General features: G+C 34.9%; 1 long non-coding RNA gene across 1 annotated transcript; it reads left to right on the top strand.

Annotated features, from left to right (window-relative positions):
• The first annotated feature begins 3,329 nt into the window (after positions 1 to 3,329).
• Positions 3,330 to 9,740, top strand: LOC126922446 (uncharacterized). Its single transcript, XR_007712767.1, has 3 exons — positions 3,330 to 3,727; positions 9,132 to 9,331; positions 9,434 to 9,740. It is a non-coding gene; the product is annotated as an uncharacterized LOC126922446 (long non-coding RNA).
• Positions 9,741 to 10,024: the final 284 nt, after the last annotated feature.

The raw sequence follows: 10,024 nt of genomic DNA, 5'->3' as shown, positions 1-10,024 counted from the left end.
TTAAAACTGGGATAATTTAGATAATCCAGATATTTGAAAATTTGAAAATTCGAATATTCGAAATTTTGAAAATTTTGTTATTTAAATATCCGATATATCGGAAATTTCAAAATACAATAGCACAAAGATTTACAAATTGAAGTATTTAAACATTCGAGTACATAATTTAAATAAGAACGTGAATCTTTGAAAATTAAAAAATTTAAATATCTGGTGACTGTTTGGAAAATATGAAAATGTATACTTTTCAATATCTTCTATTTACATTTATCTTTTTACAATTTCTATCATAAAATACTCATACCTCTTCCCTGAACATTTTTGCTCCAAAATATCATAAAAAAATATAAACTTTTTAAACTTTTTATTTAGACCTTCACGATCTTTTCTACGTTTCACTGAAAGATCATGGTTCTGCTATACAAATATCTGTATATACCACTCTCAATAGGCTCTAAAGCATAATATATAAGATCGGCAGAAGTGCCTTTAGAAGAGGAAAACTTCACTTCCCAATAGGATATTCAGAGGATGTCAATGAGAACAGCAATAACATTCGCCCATTTCTGGAAAAGCCGCAAAATAGGAGAAGAAGCAATTCTCAAGGTACTAGGCTCGACAATTACTTAGCCAATAAAAGAACGATGGGAGTCGATTCACTTCGAATTATTCCACAATATCCCCGCCATGGGTTGCAACGAGAACGCAGTAACATGGTTGGCTGCAGATGGACCATCCGCCAAAGATAAAGTTTAAGCATCAATGAACTCCAAAACCGTGGGCGAGTCTTATCCTGAATGACTTTTCATTCAGAACTCTTGCTCTATTCTATTCAAAACGATCCTCAACCTTTTCGCGAAACGGAAATCAAAAAACATTCACTGCGACTTCCACTTTGTAAGGTAAGTTTCGAACGAATGAAATTCTGAACAATGTTAAATATACGTAACTGAATCGCTTAGATATTGAAATACCTTGGCCCAGCCTTAGGAAAATGTTATTCGGAATGAAATAAAAAATAACAATTTGAAGTAATGAATTATTTCAATTAATTTATTATTTGAATCTTAGAAATAACATAGAAAAAGTAACTTTATTTTGGTGGAAACTCAAATAAGTTATTTTCAGATAATATTTTATTTGAGTTGATTAAATCATTCAAATAAAATAAGAGATTGTGACGATCACGTTTGAATCATTTTTCAAATATATTGACTTTAACTGCAAATCATATTATTATATTAACTTCGAATGCAAATCACCTCTGTTCTTAATCCTCTGAGCTAAATCAAAATTTCGTCTTTCAATCTTTTCGAGAAAAATTTCTATATTTATTGCGACATGTTTTAAATGTTATATTTAACCAAACGATTTATATTTATATGATACTATAAGGCTTTTTGTGTGTATAAAAAGGAGAACCACTGGGTTTGAGAGACGCAAAGGCAGAACCAAGAAGTATAATGTCTTTCATAGCGGCAAGCAATTTGAAAGTGCGACAATGGGAGGAACCGGAACGCCTTCTCGACTTCACTGAAATTCGAGTGCACTCGACTTGGAGTTTCGTGACAATGCAAAAGGTATATGACCGTGCTAAAATCGTCGTTTGCTATACATGTCACAGTCGACATACAATGCTTCCAAATACAATGTATTTGAATTGAAGCCGTCCAATAAAAACCAACTGAAATTACGACACAGGAAAAACGTAACATCCGTCATCAATTTCCATCCCAATTACCAATGTTTGTAAATTTTCATAAAACGAATAAAAAACCATTTAATACAATTTATTACAAATTCTAAAATCAACCAGAATATATAAAAATGAAATATTAAATTTTCAAACTGACTAGAAGTATAAAATATTTGACCACGACTACTTTCCAAGAATAGACAGAAATGTTCAAAGAAAGAAACAAAGAAAGAAAGAAAGAAAGAAAGAGAGAAAGAAAGAGCGAAAGAAGTCGGATACAGAAAACAATGGCTCGATTTTTGCGAGAGCGGCGAAAAAGGAGGAGGAATAAAAAATTTCTATTCTCTCTACTCCCCTAAGCGAAGATGTTTGGCATATTTGTCACATTCGAGTAATTCTACGGTGGTGTGCACCTGCCTCGGCACGAACCGGCAACAAGACACCAGGAGGATTCATGGTGAACGTAGAGAATAGTAGGTAGCCGGCCACGCTTGTTCTTATTTGTTTGTTTCGGCCTCGTATCTTCGAGCCTAATCGCTTGGAACCAAAAACTCGGCGAATCTCGCTGGAATTTTTGGGGCAGAAGTGAATCCTGATAAAAATCGTCCCGACGTGTTTGGCCGCCTCTCTCTCTCTCTCGCGTCACTTTTGTCCACGTGGAGGAACGAAACTGGTGAAACCGCTCGTCATGAGACAATTTCGTAAATTTCGATGTAATCGTCCGTGAAAAAGCACTCGAAAAATATAAGAGAATAATGGCTGGATACCAACGCTTTTTAATCGTCTCTAGCCTTATAGTTCGTTTAACAAAAATTATGAAATATTAGGCTATCTAGGAAGTTCGTACAGAAATGTAGCCTTTTTATGGAATTAGTATTTGCTGAACTACAGTACCAGTATAATTCATTGAACATCGTAAGCAAAATATTAATCGTTGTTTATCTTATAATCTTTCCTTGGAAAAGCTTTTCTTTTTTAATCGTAAGTTCATTGAAGTAGTTTCTAAAGCACTCAATTTTATGACATTGAAAGATTTTGTGAAAACCGAAATAAATAGAATTTCTACTAAATAAACGAGATGTCTACCTAAGAGTAAATGAAACAAAACATTCTAACCAAGGCTCAACATTTTGTTGTCTAACTTTATTTAGGCAAAATAAATACTTCCATCCTTTCATTTCAGACTTTTCAAATTATCTTGTATATAAGACATCATCTAAACATCAAATTAACTCAACTCAAATCAAAATACTCTTTCTAAGCAGAGAATAAACTTTAACTAATCGATAATTACAAATTTACCCATTCTTCCACTCCAAACTTCGCAGATACATAAAATGCCACCCAACCAAACTCGATCCACCTCAAATTCCCCTAATCAATTTCAAATTCTTTCCCAACTCTAATCCACCTGCAAGAAACATCCCTAACTCCACAATATTTATCACAATTTATCCTTCAACGATCCTCCAGAAGAACTCTCTCCTCCATTTCTTTCTCGCACGATCATGCGGCATCGGTTGCTCGCTCGTCGCGTCGGCAAGAAGAATGCGCAGGCTCGCCGTTTAAGGACGCCGATTAGTCTCGTTGCCCTAATCGGTCGTGACGCGCGCGCGTAAAATAATCGCCGCCTGACGAATGCACGGAATCCTCCGCCGCGCCGCGTCATCCATGATTATCCGGCGTGCCGCGGTTTTATCGTCACAAACGCGAGTTTCTCCTTCGGTCAACGAACGAGTCACCCGGTATTATGGAGCCTAAATCTCTGGCAACGAGCGAAGCAAATTATTCGGAATTCTCCGACCGAAGATGCCTGCCAAGATATACGTCGTGGCCGTTTCGCTGGCCTGTCTCCGTGGTCAATCCGATAAATGCATTTACGGTCGCATTGTGCGATAACATACTACGCATACTGCATGCGGCTCTGACTGGGGGAAAAAGAGCTCGTGATTCAACCACCGAAGCACCAGAGGCAAGATGAAAGCTTTCGACGACGTGACTTTTGTACTCTATGGCCTTTCTGAATATACGGTATGGGATGCAATTATAAATTATAAGACATTTGCATATACGTATGTTTCGTATATAGCGTATAATCATTTCATTGCTGAAACCGTACTAACACATTGTGCTAGTTATAACATATTATATATAATTAGTTAAAATTAAGTAAAGCGTTACTTGTATTTCTTAAAATGTTATTTTGTAAAGTAAAGATCGTAAACATTTCTTCTATGCTATTTTTCATACCAATCTGCTAAGGTAAGTAGAGACAAAATTGATATAATTGTAGCACATTCTTGTGAATTGTGTCATAACCGTTGTATCGCAGGTCGTAACGAGTTTCCTCTTTTTCCTCTTCTCCTCTCGATCACTGAGCGATTCAGACATATAATTATAAAGTGTGAAATGCATAGACTGTCTGATCATATTTTATCATTATTCTTTTTTTATCCGTACTGGTACATTAGCGTAGAAAAAGTTCAAGTGGAAACGGAAAATTCAAATCTGGCAAAGACCCATATTATTGTGCCTTTGAATACTAACGATTATTTTAGTTTACAAGGTCTAGAGGCAAATGATCTTTGAACAGATTGTTATTACCGTTTCTTGTAATCTTCAGCCAGAGTTATATAACAAGGTTAACTTTTTGTGGTAATGTCCGTCAATATAAATGTATGAACGTGCTCCCTAAGGTAGAATATTATTGTCCTTTCTTCGATCGGGATGGTAACATTGAGCGAACGACGATTACAACTGGCATGCATTATCTCTGTACTTATTTTAATACTCCTTTCTTTATCAAACAAACCTACACGTTTAATCCACCTCATATTTATTTTATTTTTAAAATTACACATTTATTTTTATCATATTTATTATTATTTATTATTATGTATGATCTATTTTATTTTATTAAGATAAGGACCACAACATTTGACAGATTAGGTTTCATGTTTGTATAAAGTTGTATTGTTGTAAGAGATACCTTTGTAAAAGAAAGACACTTTTGGAACAACCTAATAAACTATAACTATAAAACCAAAACTATTAGGACATCGGCTGATATTTAGTAGAAACTGTATTTTCATTGCTTTTATTTTCCAAGTATCTTATTATAAATTTGTTACTTCATTCATACTATACGTATCTTTCAATGTAGATTATAATATCAAATCCCAAATGAAGTAAAATTTGTTAGAGATTTTCAACGAACGTAACGAAAATGTATGATCGGCGGTGTACATCGATTGAAAACATACGAAGCATTCCTTTTTACCTGCTAAATTACTATACAATCTCCAATATTTATCCTTAAAGTGCACAACTTCATCCATCGATTACAAATCTTTCCTCAACCCTTCTCTAATCAAAAACCAATCAACATCTTATTCCCTGTAAACCCGCCCCTTCCGCGTCTAATTTAACGCATCACAATTTATCCCACATTGATTACTCACCGAGAGCAAGAATTTCATCCTTTCTAAATCAAAAGCGATCCGTCCACCTCCCACGGGGTTCTCTTTGGCTCAGGATGGAGGCGAGAGAGAGCAAAATAAAAACGAGCGGGTTTCCTGAGAGCCGTGTTCGATCTCGTCTACCCCGGTAGGTCCTTAATGACTTGTACAAATGAAGTTTCGGTAAAAAGGAAGAGGAACTGTTCTGGCGCCCACGGTGCAAACGGCAGCCACTTATCACGGCCATGATGGAGGCCTCGGGAGGGAGTCAAGAATGGGAAGAGGACTGAAATTCAACATCGTTTCCATCGACGAGACTCCATTTCACGGTATAACGCAACGTGCATCCACGCCAAGATAAAAGCCTCCAACTGGCTAACGAGATATAGCGTTCGTTTATTTTCCCACTTAGACCGTCCAACGGTATATAGGTAACCTGTCGGTATTGATACGGAAACGATTCGACGGACTCTTGATGAAGACCTTAACGCCAAAGAGAAGCCACGTCTTTCAGAGTCAATCAGCTGTTTCCAAAGGAGCGTTACCGCCGCGTCGTGTGCTTTAGGAGCTGATAAGTGGGAATGGATATTCTTGCGTGGCTATGATCTTTGTTCGCCTGTAAATTTTGATTCTCTTAATCATTTCAAGAATGGAGAAGATATCGCGGATATATTTTGATTCTATAATTACTGAAGATTATGAAATAGCAGTATCGTAATTTCACACTCTATAAAATACATTGTAAAAATGTCATCTATTAAAGTTATACAAGTTACGAAAGTAATGGAAGAGGTTACAATATTTGACATATCAAAGGAAATATGCTCAACAGCGACTACTTGCTTGCCCGTGAAATAGTAAACAATAAAGAATAGCAAAAAAAAAAAAAAGAAAAAAGAAAAGATCCTGATTTTATAAAAGACAGTCTTCGTAAAGAAACAACAGACAATTTAAAAAAATATCGCATATCATGAAATAATCAGAAAGAAACCCCGAGTCGAAAAATAAAGAGATTAAAGAGTACGTGAAGCAACGAGTTAAACGAAAGTTCGATCGAAACAAAAATGACCAAAGATCGTTACACGTTATTAAAACTGAATGAGAAAGTCTTCGAATTCCTAGGAAGGGAATAAAGAAGATGGATTTTCGCTGAAAAGCATAAGAATCGAGGGAGGCTGACATGTGTCTACAAGAGCGAAACATCTTCATAAACTTCAATCTCTTCTTCCGAAGTCGATCGGTTTGCCGAAAAACTCAGGGTCTCCGTGTGCGCGTTAATCCAATACTAGTTTTTATCAAGGGCCAGGTTTCAACGACGCGGACGATCGCTCATTGTAAATCGATAGGTTGCTGCTCGATGAGTCCGTGACTTCGCGCAAAAACCAATTCTGGCTCCTTTCGTCGAGCAAGCAGACCGCCGAACGAAGAAATATTTCCCAGGCTCCTCTGATATTACGGAATTCGCCGGGACAACATCATTCGTGCAGCTGCACCGTATCTTGGAATGGAAGCCGAGAACAAATTTCGTCTCGTACGCGGCTAGCGATGGAATCAAGTTCCATTTGTGCGCGTGATAGAAAATATTATTACGATACATATGTTATTCGTTTGTTATATCTAGACTGTGAGTTCTGATGCATTTATGCAAGATTCGAAGATGCAAAGATGCACGAAATGCATCAAAATATCGAATTACGCAAAAATATATAAAATATGAAAGATATAGTACTCGTTATAGTATTTAATAGATGAATAATTACATTCCGCAAAATATGGACTTGCATAAATAATCTAATATTATTCGCATAAATATCAGCAGTGTAATTATATCATTATTCATGGATAATACTTTTAATAGATTCTTCAAGGCATTTTCTTATGGAAATCTGTATATTCACTGGAGATAATAATCCTGTTTCTTGTTTGTGTATTTAGTTAGTTGAAACAGCTACAATTAAAATGAAAATAAAATGTTGCTTTTGTTACGAATTATGATTGAAGTTGGAATATCGAAAAATTCTGAAAGAAAAGGAAACGAATTTAAATATCAAGATTTTAGAATCACCAAACTTCATAAGTTATGAAGTAAGTAATAAAATATTTCATGTAATCTCACAATTTGCAAAATGAAGAACAAATATTAAAAACGAATTCAGTGTAGCGAATTTTCCCCATGTTCAAATCAATTTTCAAATTATGCAAAATGCATTAAGCTTTGATTCCACTCACGGTACACTCGATTCCATCGCTTCAGTGAACCTACGTGATTTTTTTCAATCGTTCCTTAGATATTTCGTCAAGCTTGCCGACCGCCACTGATCGATGCAACGACGAAGTCCAGATTGTTATTGTTAACCACCACAGCCGAACTCTCTGTTGCGGTTTTTACTTATACGAATCCTGAAAAATTCGAATCGAATCTTCTCTGCCTCTCGCTTCCGTTTCTTCTGGTTAAAAACGACGTTAAGACGCGATCTTCCCTTCTCACGCGTCAAGTTAAACGACGATATAACGTGGCTGGAGCTTGAAAGCACGGGGGGAGTTCTGATCCAGAACCGCAAGCGAGCAATTCGTATACAAATGCGATACTTAAGTGGCGACACTTCATAACAAGGCGATTCGAAAACTGGTCCGGAAGCGAGCTCCCCTATCTCATTTCGCCCCAAGTGGCGCACAGACTGACAACTAGGGGGACTTGCTGTTTTCGTTTCTTTTCTCCTCTTTCCTTCATTGTGTTACCACTAACAGCAAGTGTAACGGATTCGATGTACGCTGCACTCGAGGGGTTCAACTATTATATTTGGTGAAATGTACTCTCATTGTCCCTTTGTCAACGGAGGGGAGAGGGGGGGGGGGCAAATCAACGATCCCGAGCTGTCTGTAGTTATTTTAGGTATTTTGCTTCTGCTTTATACTATCCGATGGTCGATTGTTCCAGTGAATCTGTCGAACATGTGTGATCAGTCGTGTTCGACTTTTTGAAGGATAGCTACATATACTACCGTTCAAAAGTATACGCACATATGCTTTTTTTAATGCAATATAATTTAGTTACAAAAACAATGACAGAAAAGCTCAAGATGACTTTATACTTTGTTAGACCCTATATTATTTTTTATTTGAATTTATTTTTGAGAGGTAATATGCAATAAGGGAACTGGCATCTGTAAATATCAAACATTATCATACAGTTTTGTCATTTAAGGAGTTACCTTTAATTCGTTTACTTGTCAATGTACCTATATAAAATAGAGGTTTCTTCGAACTGATAAAAGGATTATTCTGAGTAATTCTAAAAATAATATTTCAAATATGTTAACACTTGGATGAGTCGCGTATTTAAGTTTAACATACCAATAATAGACAATTAAAATAAGCAATTACTATTTCATATGCTATAGATATTGTGTCTAACTACATAGAGATAGTAAGTTGCTTTTAATCTATCTAGTAGAATGCGGATATCTATGGAAATTCATATTTTTATGAAAATCATTACAGAAATAGGACCTAGACAGAGATTTGTTTCAGTCAATAAATATTATAACGTGTATTTTGGATATTTTATACATTTTTGTCCCTTATGTGCATTCTATGCATTTTTGCACATCTACATTTCTCACAATTGCACAAAAATCTGCAATATAATCATTTGCTATTAATTCATATATTTTACCATTTATATACATATATAAATTATATATACTTTATCATTTATTTTATATTTATATTTATATAATATTTATGCATATAAATATAAATCGAGCAAACTGTCCACATACTCTTATAAGCGACACTGTATTAAAACAAGACATGAAGATATAAAGATATTAAGACACAATTGTTAGATGCATATTATTTTTCGCACAGATTTCAAGATATTATTTAGTAATACCTAATCATTATTATCTTTGTTTGCTTATAATAAAATCATTCTTGAAGAATATAAATAGAAGACAAAATATACGTTTCTGTAGGGTATGTCCAAGTTGTCTTCTAAAAGGGGATGTAAGAGCTGGATATTAAAATATTCAAATAAAATGACAAGGCTCTGTTTCAAACGAGGCACATATTTTGCTCGGTGCTCCCAACTTCCAACACGTTTCGTCACGAATCGAGAATTGTCACGTGCTCCGTGAAAGAAGATTACCCCACTCGAAGAACGAGTTTCATCCAGGTAATTTCACGTTTGATAAATGACTCGTATATTCAAATAATTTCAACCCCAATTGAACCAGCTGGCTGCTGTTTACCATTATCCTTTTTTACCTTTTTTCAGCAAGTGTAACGGATGCGAATACATTGACCACATTTCCTTTCATCAAAAGTGTCACGTACATGTACTGATAAAAACTTCGTGCACTTCGTGTTCTTCGTACTCTTCATATTTTCGGACATTAACAGCGGAAATGTAGAATGATATACAGAAACATTTAAATATTAATCCTATTTCATTAAAGTTTCATATAACAAATAATTCTTCATTATAGAATTCGAAAAGGAATATTCTAGAACTTGAAAAATTTATAAACTGAAAAAGATATATTGAAAATAAACTGAGATAACGAAGAAAATATCTCTTAGGTTGTAAGTTGTAACACGAAATATAGGTTTTTTAACATCAATTTTACAAATCTTTTTCCTGTAATTAATAATAAAAGTATTTTAATATTTCTAGAAATCTTACGTATCATTTCGAAGTTCCACAGTAGAATTTTCTCTGTGTTATATGTAATTTTCATCATGTAACATTTACGTATATGAAAGATTAATCGTCAGAGCTAGTACATTTCATATGATATCTAAAATTTAACTACATACATATCTACAATCTAAATTGTTAAAAATTATTCGAAACTCTAACGTAAAA

The sequence above is a fragment of the Bombus affinis genome, chromosome 12 (assembly GCF_024516045.1).
Source record: "Bombus affinis isolate iyBomAffi1 chromosome 12, iyBomAffi1.2, whole genome shotgun sequence".
Lineage (NCBI taxonomy): Eukaryota > Metazoa > Arthropoda > Insecta > Hymenoptera > Apidae > Bombus > Bombus affinis.
Note: the sequence above shows the minus strand (reverse complement) of the source record. Positions and strands in the feature narration are given on the sequence as shown.